Genomic DNA, 17381 nt, shown 5'->3' with positions numbered 1-17381 from the left:
TATCGGGCCGATACATAACAAGGGAGATATAAAAAGGCCAAAACATTATAGGCTGATTAATCTCCTGGATGTGGCTGAAAAGGTGTTTAAAAAAGAAATACTAGGAATGTTAAAAGCTTGGGCAGACCTTAATGACATAGGACCACCTGAACAGGGGGGTTTTAAGAACGACACTTGACAATCGACCACTGTTTTTCGCTTTGGTCTATTGCATGCAAGTCTGTGGAGCAGAGGGGGGGCTTATTCAGCTACGTTGTAGACTTTCGTGCAGCTTTTTATTTGGTAGATAGAAAACGCCTGTGGGAGACTTTGGAAAAATTAGATATCCCAAAAGACCTCTTAAGACTGATTCAGAAACTACATAGGAGCAACTGGGCCCAGGTGATTATGGATACTGCAGGGACATTAACACAAAAAATACACGTGAATAATGGGTTAAGACAGGGGTGTGTTTTAGCCCCTTTACTCTTCTCTTTATTTGTCGCTGATCTACCAATGCCCTTAGCTGCTGCAAACGGTTTTAGCCCTAAGATGACTGGTAAACATGTGGCGTGTCTCCTGTAGGCAGACGATCTTGTGATTTTAGACCAGACAGAAATACGCCTGCAAAGAATATTAGACAAGTTTGAGGATTATTGAAGGTGGAAAAAACTAATGGTAAGTATGGATAAGGCTAGGATACTTTGCTTTGAAATATCTAAAATTAAATTTAATTGGCACCTAGGTATGGAGAGTTTGGAACTTGTTAACGAATATACATTTGTTGGTGTCTAGATGAATTTTCCATTTCAAGGACAGTTCAAACCAGAGACCTTGAAGACCAGGGCTACTGCCTCTGTGAGTGGGCTGAAAAGATTTAATAAGGCCGTTAGAGAAATGTCATGTAGACCAGCCCTAAAAGCCTACATAGCAATGATCACCCTGCAACTGCAATATGGAGTGGAATTGATATACATAAGTGGCAAAAGCAGGTGGGATGCCGAGAAGGCGAAGTGCTTGAAGTATTTGCTTTCACTTCCTAGCTCTGCCATGATACAAGCAATAAGATTGGAAACTGGCATGATTTCCTGGAATATTTAGGCTGCAAAAGCCTTAATAAGGTTCTGGGGAAAATTGAATGGGGAGGAAGGACAGAAAGTTGCTCAGTGGTGCAAGAATGAAATTGTGCAAAGTTAACTCAAATGGGCTGGAAGGGCTAGGTCCAATATGGTTGCCGTGTGTAAAGATATGAAAGTAAGGCTGCTTCCGCAGGCTCTACAGATTGAAATTTCAAAAAGTGAGCTGAAAGCGCTAGGCAAAGAACTGTCCTACGAAAGTTACTATCAATATTTAAAAGAGAAAAAAATCAGTGCACTTTATGCTCAACGCATGGCGGAATAATGTGAGTTACCCGTATGTGGATACTCTATCTCAACAGCTGCTACGAAATGCAGTATTAAGAGTAAGAATTGGTCTTAACCCTTTCAAGATAAATGATATGATAAAAGCTAAAATGGGCAGTATAGGAGGGAATTGTTCTCGTGGGTTGAATACTAAATGTGACATGTTGCATATTTTGTTGGACTGCCTAACAATCAAACAACAGCGGAGAGAGTGGTTAAGCCCAATATTCCTGCTTTATGGAATTATGACTCAAGGGTATGCTGCAGAATTTTTAACCGATATGCATTTTTTAGATGTCCTATTGGAATATTCATGAGGACAGTAAGGGCAATGTTTATGGATAACTAAGAGTAGGGTTGATGTACCTTTCATGGGCACCTGAAGGTATTTTTGAACACATGTTTTATATGACAATTTTATATGGTCTTATTAGATGAAATTTATTTTTAGATATGTATGTGTATTATATCTTAATGGTGTGCTGTTTAAAGGCCATTGGTCTAAATAAACATAATTTTGATTGATTGATTGGAAGGTAACCACACAAACAGCCTTTTGCAGGACAAAGAGGGCCACATCTGCACAGGATTCAATAAAAGTGGGGGTTGAGGGGAAAACACAGAAAGAATTAAAGAGGGATGAAAGGTGTGAGGGGAAATAAAATATAGACAAAAAGGATAGAGAGGTGCCTGAAAGGAAAGAGAGACAGAAGGGACAAGGATAAGAGGTGAGATAAGAGAGGCTCAACACAAGAAGTGAAGACAAAGCAGGAGAAGGGCAGTGTGCGAGGGAAGTCACATTAAAAAATGGGGAGTGATGTTGAAAGGCTGATACGGGCAAAGGGAAATGGAGAGAGAGTAAGGGTAGGGGGCAAAGGCATGAGAGCTGTGGAGGAGAAGACAATATGAGTTAGATAAGAGGAAAATGGTGGGGAGGGAGGAGGTGAGAGCTAGCGATGAGGAGTTGAAGGAGAGAGGAAAAGTGCAAAAAAGGAGAAAAATGAATGGAGAAGGGGAAAACACCAGAGGGAGAAGATGGAGGGAAAAATGTAGTTTGAGTGATAGGAGAAGGATGACATTTTTGCAAAAAGTAACCAGAAGTGGATGGGACACAGAAGATTAAAGGAGGGTGAAAAATTAAAGTGGCGAGAAAGAAGGCAACAGTGAGGGAGTGAGTGGTAAAGCAACATATGGAGAGAAGTGAGGCAGTGTCAAGAGGTTTCTCATCTGTAGCAAGAAGGGAAGGATAAATAGTTCTTACATGTTGTATTAGTTCTTTCGCCACAGGGATAGTTTGGCAGAGGAAACATCATTGGTTGACTCTGTGAGGTTGTTCAGCCTGTGAGGTCAGGAGCTTTCTTAGTGCTCTTCCCATGAGAGTAAGTATCAATGGTGCAACAGGCGTGGTAGCACAGGGCACTAGGGACCTGATGGGTCATCTGAATCATGATTAGTGTGGCACATTATTACCCAAGCAGGGTCCATATTCCTTGCCTGCACTATGGCCCATGGCTCCATTACCTCTCCCTCCTCTTCTTTCTCCTGCATACTGTGCCTACCTGTGGCCACATGGTCTAGGTTGTTGTACTCTGATATAGGAATGCAGTGATCACCCAGGTGTAACTGTCACAGGCTGAAGATATCGTGTGTGAGCTTCAGCAAAGAGACGTGCTCCATCTGAGCACTTCAAATTTTATACCTTTAATCTTCACTTTTAAGATGCCTTTTTGACCAGTGAATTTCAGAAAACGGGCTGTCCTTTTTAGGTCGAGGACGTCCGGTCTGCCGAAAGGCAGAACCGGAAGTCGGAGATTTAATGACTTGGAGAAGAGGGGCTTGAACCAGCCCCTCTTCTTCCCTGTTCTCCATTGGCTGGCCTCGTAAATGCTGGCCAGCCACTGGAGAAGAGGTCAGTCAGGACGTCCGGTCTGCCGAAAGGCAGAACCGGAAGTCGGAGATTTAATGACTTGGAGAAGAGGGGCTTGAACCAGCCCCTCTTCTTCCCTGTTCTCCATTGGCTGGCCTCGTAAATGCTGGCCAGCCACTGGAGAAGAGGTCAGTCACTCCATTTAGGCCCCGTCCTTTTCGGATCGGGGGGCGTGTTTTTTGCGAGAAGTCTCAAGGAGGAGACAACAGCAAAACACGCCCCCGAATCCGAAAAGGACGCTGCGTTGGTGTGCTCGTCCGCTCCCCATGCGTCCGGCTGCTGCTCTGGTCTCCTCACCTCTCCTCACCCTGTCCTCTCCGGAGCTTATTGTTTGCTTTAGCCTTGGAAGCTGCTTTCCTCAGCAGCATTCTGCTTTCTCTCTCACATTCACAATCACTTAAATGGCGCGACTCACTTCACAGGCCTGCACGCGCTGTGTGGCTTTAGTCAGCAGGCACAGCTGAGAAGAAGTAATTTGTTTTTGTTTACAGGTATGACAGTTTGATGACGAGATACCAATGCAAGAGTGCAGCCTTCTTCCTGGCTTCCCCTTGCGCCCCCCCCCCATATATCTGTATATTTCCGAGATGCCTGCATACCCTGCCCAGTTATTCTAAATATAGCGGTGTCAAGGGGAAGGCGATGCAACGGAGCTGGGCGCACTCCGCTGTGACTTTCTAGGAGCTTGCTTCCAACAGCTGGATCCTGCCAGTGGCAGGGCTGCGGCGGAAGGGGCCTCGCGAAAGGAAGGGTCACTGCAGTTATATAAAGCAGGACACGTTTGAATCTCCTCGCAACCGGATCCATTTTGAAGTAAACACGCGGGGGTTACCTGCCAAGTGGCCCCATGCCATGCGTGTGCCTTCAGCCAGGTCTTCCTGTTTAACCAAGTACATCTGCATACTACAGTTTTCCATACTTTTTCGTGGCAATGCCATAAGCAGGCTGCTGCCGTAGAGTGCTGGCTGAAAGCGGCGAGTGTCTCAAGGTGTCACACATGACAAGGTGACACTTGGCAGCCATCACAGTCTCTCCCTACAGGTAGTGTGCAATAACCAGGGCCACTAATATTGGGTTAGTGACATTTTCCACATACTCAACAATCTGATGCATATATTGCAGATTTCACAAAACAAGTTTGTTCTACCTCAAACCGAGCAAAAAGTACTAAACAGAAAGCACCACACATGGTTTCCGTGCAATGGCACAACTGTGGCAAGGGTTATCTGGCTCCCATTCAGTTGCTGATGTTATAAGCAGGTGTTAAACTGGTACTGAGATTTTGGCCGAGACAGTGTGAATAGTTGTTGAAATGACCGAGTGCCTTTTTTGCCACATAATTGTGTGAACGCTGCAACTTAATTTTACCCTTTACTTCCTGTGGCGCTAATAAGAATCCGCAGAATGCAAGCTATTATGAAAAATGCCAAGCTGTAAACAAGGTAGCCATGTAAAGCGAGGGTACCCGATAACGCATCGAGGCTGCCACATAATTGTGTGAACGCTGCAACTTAATTTTACCCTTTACTTCCTGTGGCGCTAATAAGAATCCGCAGAATGCAAGCTATTATGAAAAATGCCAAGCTGTAAACAAGGTAGCCATGTAAAGCGAGGGTACCCGATAACGCATCGAGGCTGGGACATGGTCACCCCTTCATTTACATTTGTCAGGGATAGGTCAGAAGTTGTGGGAGGTGTAGTACACGTATCAAACCTACAAGTGCCAGAACGCAGTGTAAACGGAAATGACTGTAGACACTGAGGTAGTCAGCCAGAGCAGACCAGCTGGGAAGTTGTCCTGTACCACCCACAAGACAGCTTAAAACACTTTATTTTTTCTCGTGAAGGTACGTGAAAAGTCATTTTTCAAAGCCGTTCCACTTATGGTTTGTGATCTAGGTTTCTTATTTCTATGTACTAGTGCAACACGTGTTTCAAACAAACCGTGTTTTGATATATATATACATTACAATTTAATTGTGTTCTCAACTTACTCCCTGCCGCCTGAGAGTAGTTTAACGAGCTGTTTTTCCCTCTCATTCTGCTGTTTGTTAGGTCGAGGACCTAAAAGAGCCTCGGGGAGATTATCGTGTTTACTTCATTTTTATTCATCCTCGCAGCTGCCGGTGAAGCTGACCTTTACAGCCGCATGGTGCATGGTCTGGCGGGTATTTATTTTATGACAATATGGCTGACAGGACGCACGCCAAGCCGCACCTACACGTCTCCCTTCGAATTCCCCTCAGAAAATGATCTCATCTTTGATTGATGGTGCAGGCCTTTGACTGCTCTCAGCTCTTAAACGCGACCTTGCCATCAGTGGCGTAATGTAAAATGACGACACACCCCCCATGCAGAATGTGACGAGGGCCCCTCCAGTCTACTGTATCTCACAGATATCTATCAACCTGGGCCTGCTTGGGGGCCCACTCTAGGGTTACCCGCTCCCACACACCCCGTGTTAGGCCCCTACTGGTCACTGATATCATATTTAGGCTGTGCGACAAACTGAGTGAAAAAAACAGTGAAGCGAGGCAGCGAGCCAGCCACCAGCCGATGCGATGCTCAGACTACAGGGGCATTACCGGCAGGCACCACATCTTGCTGTCTCAGGAGAGGGGCAACTTAAGACGCATCTGACAGGAAAACACGAGGCTCTCATGTAAGTGCGAGCTATAACACGGTTAATAGCATCTAAAATATTACAGGATGTCCTTGTTTCGTGTCTGTTTCCAAGCCTTAAGACTTTTAAAGCCAGCACCTTATTTTTAACCGCCCCTTGGTGGAGCCCGGTAGCAGTAACGAGCTAGTAAGGCACAGTGTAGACGGCAACCAGGCGAGGGAGGCAAAGTTCCAGACGGGACAATTGAATTGTCTCTTACCACCTCGCCCCTCGCTCTTTGCTTAATTACGTTAGGAGACAGCCTCATAATGTAATTAATCGAAAGAGAAAGGTGGGCTTGGAGTAATTTAGTTAACCAGTAAGTAACTGCAGCCTTCCTGCTTTTCCGCTCGTGTGGGATGGGGCATGTTTTGTACCACCACCCTTTCATATTCAGACGTCTCAGAAAGAGCTTCTTTAGGACTCAAAACGGGGTTACCTGGTATTGTTGAGGTATGCTAGAGGAACACATTGCTACATATAAGGTCACATTTCTTCAAAAGGAAAATGACATGATGCTGAAAAACTTTGCTCGCATTTAAAGTCATTACTGCATTATCGTTTCAATTGTGACTTTTGTATGCCTGGTTTCATGGACCAATTATTCTTCGGTTTGTACTGGGAACACATTACACAGAGCACCTTTCCAGAAAAATCACACAACGAAAAGTCATTATATATCAATATTGACGCAAGTCCCTGCACATTTTTTTTGGATAATTTTGGGAATGATGGGGTTACAGTTTATACAGTTATCAACAATCGAAACCTCCATAGAGGTTCAAATTAATGAAGGGCAGTGCCTGGCCATTTAAAACACTGGGTCAAATATATTGAACTCTGTCACGTGTCATAGCCTGACCTCTACAGTACGTGCTCGGGTTAAACGGACGACTGCCTTAATCAGGGCCGTAATGTAAACACCTGCAGGGGGCTTACTTTTTGCCAGTGTCTGCCGGTACGCTTATCGGCTACTTCAATTAAAATCAATAAAAGTTGAAATAATGTTGGATACTTAGCGCAAAAAAAAAAATATATATATTTTTATGCAACACTAAGCATCCGGGATGCTGTTTTTCACAAGGCACAAGTTTAAAAAAAACCTTGCTGATGAACTTGTCTCCCCTGAACATTGTAAGCACATTTGTTTGGCCACATTTACATTTTGTTGGTTTCGGAAGATGCACTTCCTATCTTTTTACTATGAGACACCCTCCGTTCTTCCTATTTACCCTCAGCCTCTCCCTTTCGTTAAAAAGAGTTTTTCTATTACGCTAGTGTCTGGTGGAACGGTGATCGGCAAATCCTTACAAAAAATAAAAAATTGTAGAGATAAGAAGAACCTTTCTGCAAAAACTTTTTACAAAAATTATAACAACACTGATCATCCGGGATGTTTATTTTCACAAGCCACAGGCGCTACCACGAATATAAATTACAATGTTGTGTTCACAACTGTTCGCTGGAAGCAGACCAGCGCCGCCACAGTGATAGCAGGCAGACAGCACACCTTCCCCACTTCCCAAAGAAAACAAGCATTTACAATGCAATGGTCTCGGCATTGGTAAAGTTAGAGCTATTGGCATTGCTCATGACATTATTTTTGTTTATGTTTTTGTTTTTAAAACATTTAAAGAAACGGCATTGTCATGAGCAATGCCAATAGCTCTAACTTTAACAATGCCGAGACCGTTGCATTGTAAATGCTTGTTTAACTGCTCACCGAGCAGTGGGGCGACACTACTCTGCCTTACGGATGAGCCCCTGCTGACTGAAATGTCACACATGAGAATGCTGAAAACATAGAAACTGTCACACATACGCAAACTGAAAATGTGGCAGCTATGGTGTGTGTCTGTTTCACTGCAGAGACAGTGCTGCAAGGTAACTACTGGCCACAAGTCAGGTCTGCACTCACTGTTTTTTAATAAATAAAATACATACGAGGGTGCAGTGCTGCATTTAAGGAGGCAGCGCGCATTGTCGGTAGCGCTGAGCTGTCCAGAGGAGAGCCTACTGTGTCACATGCGACTGGCATCTCTGTTGTTTTAGAAAGTTATTGATGATCTAGCACTAGTTATTACACCTTAGGTGCCACTCATGCCAGGGCGCACTTCAGTCAAGCTGACCCTGCCTCAGAGTGTCTAATTAGTGTGTGGTCTTGCAGAGCATTACAACTGGTGAGGGTGATATAAGAATTAAAACACTCACGTCAGTGTTTGATTGGTTTATTGGTGGACTCAAGCAGTCACTGAGGTGGCGGGAGGCAGCTTTGTTTTTTTTGTCACGTCCACCACTGCCAGAGCAGACAAGGGGTACGGACCTTGTCCATGCCCAACCCCTCACTGTTGCTTGACCTGTTGAGCGGGCATGCTGTAAGACAGTGGCAGATCCATGTATAATAGCGGCTATCCAGCAAGTGCTGCTAGCTCGCTACAGAATAGTAGGCGTCACTAGTCTCTTCTACAATGCTCATTTAAATTGTTTTTATCACATCATGATCATGAGCCTAAGTAAAGTGGGCATTAGGTTAGTGCCCTTCCATTTCTGGTGCTTTGCAGCAGTTTTAAGATCTTAGAGTTTCTCGTTGCTCAAATGGGTGTAATTTCTGATATTTATGTGTTTCCCTCATCTTCATTGCTTGACTATGCTTGTGAGAAAGAGTCACTCAAAGTCGGTAAATGTCACTCATAGTTACTCTGAAATTGTGAAAATGTCACACGTAAGCAGTCTGAAACCTTGGCAGCTATGTACAGTGTCGTCATCAATGATGTCTTTCAGTTGTCATTAGTGAGATTTGTGTTGTCATATAACATGTCATGAGAGATGTATGTGACGTCATAAGCAGTGCATGACGAGGGGTGAGTTATAGTTTCTTCAGTTAATTATAACTGGGGAAACACTGGTTTTTGTAGTAAAAAATATTTTGTGTTAACTTTTAAATAACTATAACCTTACTTTATCCTTAGTTGTTTTGTTGAATTGTAAGCTTTTTTATTGTAAAGTACGATAATATTACAATACCTAACTAGAGCATCACTTTAACCTTTGTTTGTTTCAGTGGATTTCTAGGATTTTTGTAACCTAACCACATCTCACTGTACCAATCTCTGTGGCCTCGCCATGATTCAATCCCCTATGGGAAGCCAATGACCCCCATGGTTGAGCAACACCCACCCCTTATTTTGTTCCACAATGCAGTGGAGCTGCAGTTACCCAGCAAATTTATACGGGCGCTGCACTTGGTGTCACAGTGAATCTGCGGTTCCAAGGAATTGCCGAAAAAACAATGTACTTTTAATTTGACCTGGAGGGGTTCCAGGCCCAGGGGAGCATGCTACCGATACCCAGACCCCTTTACATGTTTTTAAAAATCTCCTAAGACAAGGGGACCGAGTCCTAAAATGCCTGCTGCAATGTTTTATTCAGGTTGCGGCAAGCCAATCTGATCACGTAGTTTGAGATCACGGATCCGCAAATCCTGCAAGGTGTCATGTTTCATACAGGTGCCCAATATAGGCTCAAGTAGCAACCCGACTGTTCACCTATATTTCCCCTGCCATTACACCACATAACGTATCTTAGTACTGACCTTTTACCTAGTTACGGTAATGCCTAAATGACATGGTGTTTTTCTCATTATGCATGAGGATTCTTTGAATCACAGCAGGACACTATCTCCAGCATAATAACTATGTATACGGGTCATTCCTTTCGCCATCCTAGTCCGACATGACACAGCAAGGTATATCCCCTGGGGGTACCGCATTGGGTATATAAACACCATATCTCTGCTGAGGCGGTAGAAGAGAAAAGGACTTCCATGCTGACACACTGACGCGAGACGCTGAGGTTCCTGCACGCAGACACTCCAGCTTGCAATGGTCTGACATCCCTTGCGGGGTGTCCATCTCGAGACTAAGACGGGGTCCCACAGTCTCCCACTTCAGGTAATGGGTGTGACTTTATCCTAGAGGGATTCTTGGCTTTAACACCTATATACATGCTAGGTACACTTGGGTACATCTAGTTAGGGTCGTATCGTAGGAGTACGCTTTTATTACTGTCATGTATTTTTATACTTGCCTATATTCATTGTTTTAGTACTATGATAGAAATCTATCATCCTGTTACTCTGTTGGTGCTTACGATCATTTATATCTGCTTCTGTCTTATGGTTGTTTCAGCACACCTATTTTACATTAGAATGACGCTGGTTCAATAAATGCTTATTGAAAAACGTCCCCATCGTTTATTCTGTGTATCTCACTGAGACAAAGTGAGCACGAGTGACTGAGCGAAAAGTATCGCACTGTTTCCAGGATCCTGAGGGATCAGGGTTGTCATGTTTGATAGTTGCCAAGAACTATTCTCTCCTTGGTAAGAGGGGTTTCTAGTGGCACAGTGAGCTAGTTGGTATACAGGCTAACATACCCGGTGGGGGTGTCTAGAATCAGTCTGGACACCAATCCTACAGTGTATGTTGTCTAAACACGCAGATCCTATATAGGCTTATAGGAACTACACAACATGGTGCCACCAATGTTGGTTTCGTACTTATTTAACAGTGAAATCTGAGTAGTTCAGTCATGCTCTTCTCAGAGACGTCTGGAGTGGGAAGGGAACTATCCGCCACAGCTGACTAGGCATATTCGATGTATTGGCTGTAGGTTTATCAAGCTTGAAGGACAGATTGTTCCTATTGTGCATAAAACCTTATCTCAGTTTCCTTGAAACTTTTTCTTCTTCAAAATAATGGCTGACGAAAACGCCGCTGCGCCAGCACAACGTGCAGCCGCAGTGAGGGAGGAAGAACAGGAGGAGGAAATAAACATTTCTGAAAATGTCAGAAGTGCCCTTACTTTAAAATTAGCAGACTATGGAGCCATACCTTGGGGTGGAACAGCTACTTTCGTGATCGAGGCTCAGGAGTCATACAGAACAGAGGTATTCTATTCATGGGTTAAATTCCCACAAAGAGATACACAATCAAATACATTTAATTCTTACACTGAAGATGAAACACCAGATGAATACTGTCCATATGAGGACATTGAAATTCCGCTCACCTACCAGAAGGATATTAACTGGTTTAAAGGCACCCTCCCCCACACAAAAGACAAAGTAAGACTAGGTCCACTCAGAAGAGATGGAGCCACTTGGCCAGTCTTAGCAGCTTACACACCGCATCCAGACATTGACTCAATGCCAGTGAAAGACTTACGTCCACTTCATAAAGAAATGATAAAACTTTACAGAAACCTGGTACAGTTCGTGATGAGAACACTCACACTTCAGCCAACAAGAGCTACACAAACAGGACAAATTCAGGGATCTACAACTAAAATTACACCACAAATGCTGCATGCAGGTATGGTATCCCATCATTAGCAGTGATACAAGATGTATTAAGACAAATACAGAATGAGTATGGAGCAGAACCTGCTCTGAACTTAGGGATGACATTTTTAGGAAATGTTGCCTCGGTATCAGCTAATATATTAGCTAACATTAAAGGGGATGCAGGAGCAGTGGCATTAACCCAACGGGATTTCATTCCTTTACAACAGGAACGTGAATTACCTAAACTTATCGTAGACACCTATGCTGAATTAGGTAGAGATAGTTTAGGAGCTTAAGCAACAAAACCTCAACTCATGGGTGGTCGTGAAAAGGATAACACCAAGCAAGCACCTGATTCTTCCAAGAAGAAATGGGGTAATAACAATAAAAAACAAAAGAATAGAGAGAACAGATCTCAATCCAGGAGTGGATCTCCTCAACAGGAGCCCTCCGAAAGCAGATGCAACCTTAGGAATAGAGATAACATAAAAAAACCTGACAGGTATCCGGATACTGATACACGTTCCACTCGTTTCTTTCAGGGTTCACCAAGAAACTCCGAGAGAGAAGGACGGTCAGAACACAAACGAGAAGAGCGTATAAAGTCCAGAGACACACAACGCGCTTCAGACCTATACTTCCAAAAAAGAAGAAAAGCCAACATCAAAACCTCAATTTAAAAAGAAGAAATTAGCAGGTCTCAAAGTTAGACATGCCCAGAATTCTGAGGACTCATCTTCTGAACGGGGAATAGGCTCTGACGATGCTAGACAGCACAGCAGAAGTAACAATAGCTCACCAGTACCTGATGGAATTTCTGGTGACAGCGGAGTTGAATTAGAAAATCACGGTGGAGACACCTGATTCAAGGGTAAGTGTCCCACATAGATTACATGAAATAACACTCCAGGTGGAGGGGCACAAACCCAGAAAAATTAAAGGTGTCTTTTGGGAGAACCTGACTTACGGCTATGACATCCTTTTAGCTGAAAAAGATTGGCCGCCTGAAATTGTCATGAATTGCCCAAAGGGAGAAATGGTAATTTTACCGGCCTTTTCTGACCTCGTTTCTATATACTTAAAACATACATACTTGCAGGAGTGGGCGGTAGCCCTTGCTCCAACATTACATCGCAACCATGTTGGATGGGATGCTGAGTCACCTTACCATATAATCCCAGTAAAAACTCCACAGAGACAGTACCCAATAAAACAAGAAGCGAAAAAACAGGTCAGGAAGATCTTAGATCAACTTGAATACCAGGGTTTAATAGAAACTTGCACCACTTCAATGAATAATCCTGTGTTTCCCATAATGAAACCCGATAATTCATATTGTCTAGTTTTAGACTATAAACATCTTAACACATGCACAAAAACATTTGCTGTACAGAATGCACACATGCAGAATTAATGAATAACACTGTGGAAAAAATACAAAACAACACTAGACATCTCAAATGGATTTTTCTGCCAAAATATAGCGCTTGAGAGCAGGTATTTGACAGCATTCTCAGCGCTAGGTTCCCAGCGTCAATTTTGTCATCTGCCAGAAGGGTATAAGAATAGCCCTGGATTGTTTTCTGCTAGGGTAACAGAATTACTTCAGAATTTGGATGAAGAGGCATTGTCCTATGTATATGATATTTATCTGACGGATGATGATTTAAAGGATCACTACACCAGGGTGAGCAACATTATTTTGGGGTTCACCTCTGATGGCTACAAATTAAACTTAAAAAAATAAAAAATAGCCCACCTCAATGTCCTATTTTTGGGATATGAGCTATCAAGTGAACGGAAAAGCCTGGCAGCTAACTTTTTAGAAAAGTGTGCGCTGCTCCAACATCCTAAATCTTTGAAGAATTTACAATCCATATTGGGATTTTAAAATTTTCGCAGAACATACATTTTGGATTACGCAGAAAAAGTGAAACCTTTCTACGACTTAATAAGACCTGATTTTTCAGTTAGGCATTGGACACAGGAACACACTGATATCCTTTGTTCCCTACAAGCCGACATGATAGCTTGAAAACAATTGCAGACACGCGTAAATGTCCTCAACCTGGTGATCCGTGTTATTTCGGGTCAATCTGAGTACACTTGCCTAACCTTCAATGAAAGAGAAACAGTGCCTATAGCATGCAAATCACACTTGTACACAAACGCTGAATTGTGCTTTGCTTCTACAGAATAAATACTGACAGCAGTACAGACCGCTGTAGTGAGAGAAAGAGCACTGGCTCAGGGGAAACAAATAATTGTCGTAACTCCGGGACCAGACTTAGAGGCTGCTGCAAAGGCAAGAGTTCCTAATGCTAAAGCTTTACATCCAAGATGGATACAATGGGCTAATTCTCTCACAATCAACACCGACTAAACAGCACAAATGATGACCGCCACATAGTGAGGACCAATGCCTGATGAAGGGTAAAAAACCCGAAATGCATTGGATGGATAAATAGTCCGTACACTATGAATTATAAAATATTTGAAAAGGAAGATACAATGTTTGAACAATTAAATATATGAATTGACATTCATATGAATTGAACTTGTTCTCCTTCATTCATAAACCGAAGAACCTATATCCATAGGACCTCTGGAGTGCCCAAGGGGGACACATCCCAGAACGGGACTGCAATATTAATACTAATTCTCTCACTGCAACGGATGTAGAATACAGATATGACTCTAGTCTAAAAACACTAGCATTCCTGCAATATGTAAAAGAATATCCTCTCCCAAATGAAATAATGCCTCTAGATCAGAATGAATATATAATTTACACTGACGGATCTACTCAGCCCACCATAGGAAGTAAACAGCAATACATCGCCGCATGTGCAATTGTAAGGGGTCGTATGCAGGATGGCAAGTTCCATTCTTGCAGTACGAAGACACAGCCTCCAGGGGACTGCACGGCTCAGCTGGCAGAACTAAAAGCCCAATAACTGCCACTAATAAATACAGATGAGAGAAATTCCCCACACTGATTGTGTGCAATTCTTTTTATTGTGTCCAGTCATTAAATCATTTTTATTGGCATTTTCTTTAATTAAGTAGATCCCAAAAAGTGCAAACTGATAAGTTCTTTTTTGTAGGGGACTTTAACCATCATTTGGAGGCACTTGCCAACGCAGATTTTGCCTGCCTGCTTGCAGCCATTGAATCTCTTGATCTCTCGTCTAGAGTAGACAGTCCAACCCACTTGGCGGGCCATGTATTGGACACCAATTTTTCAAACGTCCCAGAACTAACAGATTGTATATGGATGCCACTTTTCACAATAGTTTTTATTGGTAATTTGTTTGCTAAAGAATTTATATTGTCATCATCACTAGAGTTCCTATTGTGTTTAAAGACTATGGTCTAAATAAACAAGGTTTTTCTCTCTCTCAACAGTTGAACCTCCACAGAGGGTTGGCTGGACGGACCATTCGGTTTTGAGTTTCTCTTGGGCCCACTCAAAATGTTGTGGGCTTCCGCAACCGCACAAAGATCTCCGCAGAGCCTGGAAAAAGGTGACAGCCTCGGCCTTTAGCAGGGTCTATACACCTCCGTTTTTCACAAACTGCAACAACTGTGACCTGGCCTTAGAAATATTTGAGGCCTCTATTACAGAGGCTCTTGACTCTGTTGCACCATTGAAGATGGTAAAGATATAGACCAGGGCAGCCCCGGCACCGTGGTATTCTGATACACTTAGAAAGGAAAAGGCCCTGTGTAGGGTAAAAGAAAGGAAATGGAGAAAGTCCAAATCCAAGCAAGATGAACAGTGCTACCGAGAGGCCCATAGAACTTACTTAAATAGTTGTAATGCAGCCAGGAGAACCTATTTAGGCTCTCGCATTATAGGAGCCAAGGCCTCCTCGCGTGAGCTCTTTGCCATCCTGAAGGAGTTTACAAATCCAAGGGCAAACAACCCACTTCCGCCATTGACGCAGGAATTATGCAATCACCTAGCGACACATTTCACTAATAAAATTGACACAATTTATCACTCCTTCGGGCCTGAAGAGGATGTTCATGAGAGAGCCCCTCTACAGGAAAATCCCTGTTCCCCGATATTAGAATGCTTCCCTATCATTACCGGCGAACAGGTAGGTGCCCTTCTAGCTTAGGCGAAATCGGGGTCTGTCTTAGACCCGGTACCTCCTGCGATTATGTCTGAACTATCCCCGGTCATAGCAGATTCACTTGCAGAGATATGTAATATCTCATTAGCGACTGCGACTTTCCCAAGTAAATGGAAGAACGCACGCATTAACCCTCTGCTTAAAAAGGCCTTAGCAGATCCTACGGATTTACAGAATTACAGGCCAATCTCTCTTCTCCCCTGTTGTTCCAAAATCATGGAGACAATAATCAACCAACATCTTTCTAGTTATTTAGAACACAACAAAATTCTAGATCCATCCCAGTCCGGCTTCCGTGCATCCTATAGCACCGAGGCCGCTCTACTAGAGGTTACGGACACGCTCAGGATGTCACTGGACAAGGACTCTCCAGTCATGTTAGTGCTGCTTGACCTGTCGGCAGCCTTTGAAACCCTCTCTCATTGTATCCTGTTGAACAGGCTTATAGAGATTCGAGTCAGAGGCCTGGCCTTTGACTGGATTCAGAGTTACCTGTCCGACAGAACACAATGTGTTCAGTTGGACTCATTTGTGTCACAGACAATTGTGGTGGACAAGGGGGTTCCACAAGGCTCTATATTGAGCCCCACGCTGTTCAATCTTTATGTTGCCTCCTTGGGCTCTATCATCAGAAATTACGGGTTTGAAACCATATCCTATGCTGATGATACGCAGCTGATGGTACACATAGAGAACAACCCCGCAGTAACCAAAGCTAAGTTTGTTACTTGTATGACGAGCATTGCCAGCTGGATGAGGAAGAACTTCCTGCAACTTAACTCCGCTAAAACGGAAATGTTGTTGTTGGGCAAGGCAGAAGAGCTGTGGAGCACTGACTGGTGGCCGACAGAATTAGGAGAAGTTCCTGCCCCTAGAGGGTGGGCTGAAAACCTAGGGGTCAGAATAGACAATAAGCTTTCAATGGAAGATCAAGTGAAAACTCGTGCAGGTACCTTGCGGTTACTCAGTAAGATCTTTCCCTGGATTCCATTAAACGCCAGAAAGACCCTCATTGAGTCGCTCCTTATCAGTCGCCTTGATTATGGCAATTCCCTGTTGGTAGGAATTAGGGAAGACCTGCTATCCAAGCTGCAGGTGGGGCAAAATACCGCAGCCCTTATCAAACCAGCACCAACCCCCTCCCGCCCTCTCCTGCACCTTTTACACTGGCTCCCTGTAAGGAAACAAGCCATCTTCAAGCTACTCTGCCTGGTCTTTAAGTCCCTGCACGGTATGGGCCCGGTCTACCTGACTAACAAAATTGAACGCTATCAACCTGGGCGACAATTTAGATCCAGTAATCGCAGCCTGCTCTGTTGCAGGAGAATTAGGAAAGTCAAAATGTGAGATAGTGCGTTTTCTTATCTGGCCCCCAGACATTGGAACAAGCTCCCTGAACATATGCGTGCCTGCTCAAACTTTCCACAATTCAAAAAGTTGCTCAAGCCCTGGCTATTCTAATGAATGAATATTGTATTCCTCTTACATTTACCTCCTTCTCTGGCGCCGAGAGATCCCCCTGTGGAAGATTCGTGCGCCTTATAAATGAGTCAAATAAAATAAAATAAACATCAGTATTGGTGGCATTGACATAAAAAGATATATCACATACATTTTACACCTTGACATGAGGCTGAATAACATTGTGGTCTATAGCCTCCTGTACAGTCCCAGAATTGGTGGTATTTCTAAGGAGCGAGTGGTAAGGCAGTATCAGCATTCATGTAAGGCAGTCTGTGTTGTGTGTTGGATGTGAGGCATACTCTCGCTATTAGCACTATATCCTAGGGGTTGTTTCGTGCCAGTAGTAATATGAACTTAAACAAACCCTGGAGGTAGAACTGGGATACACTGTGTCGTATATTGCTCCATTCATTGGTAGCCGCCTGAATGTTGCAGTATGGTATGGTGGCTATTTAGGCATG

Source organism: Triturus cristatus, chromosome 3_2 (genome assembly GCF_964204655.1).
Source record: "Triturus cristatus chromosome 3_2, aTriCri1.1, whole genome shotgun sequence".
NCBI lineage: Eukaryota > Metazoa > Chordata > Amphibia > Caudata > Salamandridae > Triturus > Triturus cristatus.
Note: the sequence above shows the minus strand (reverse complement) of the source record.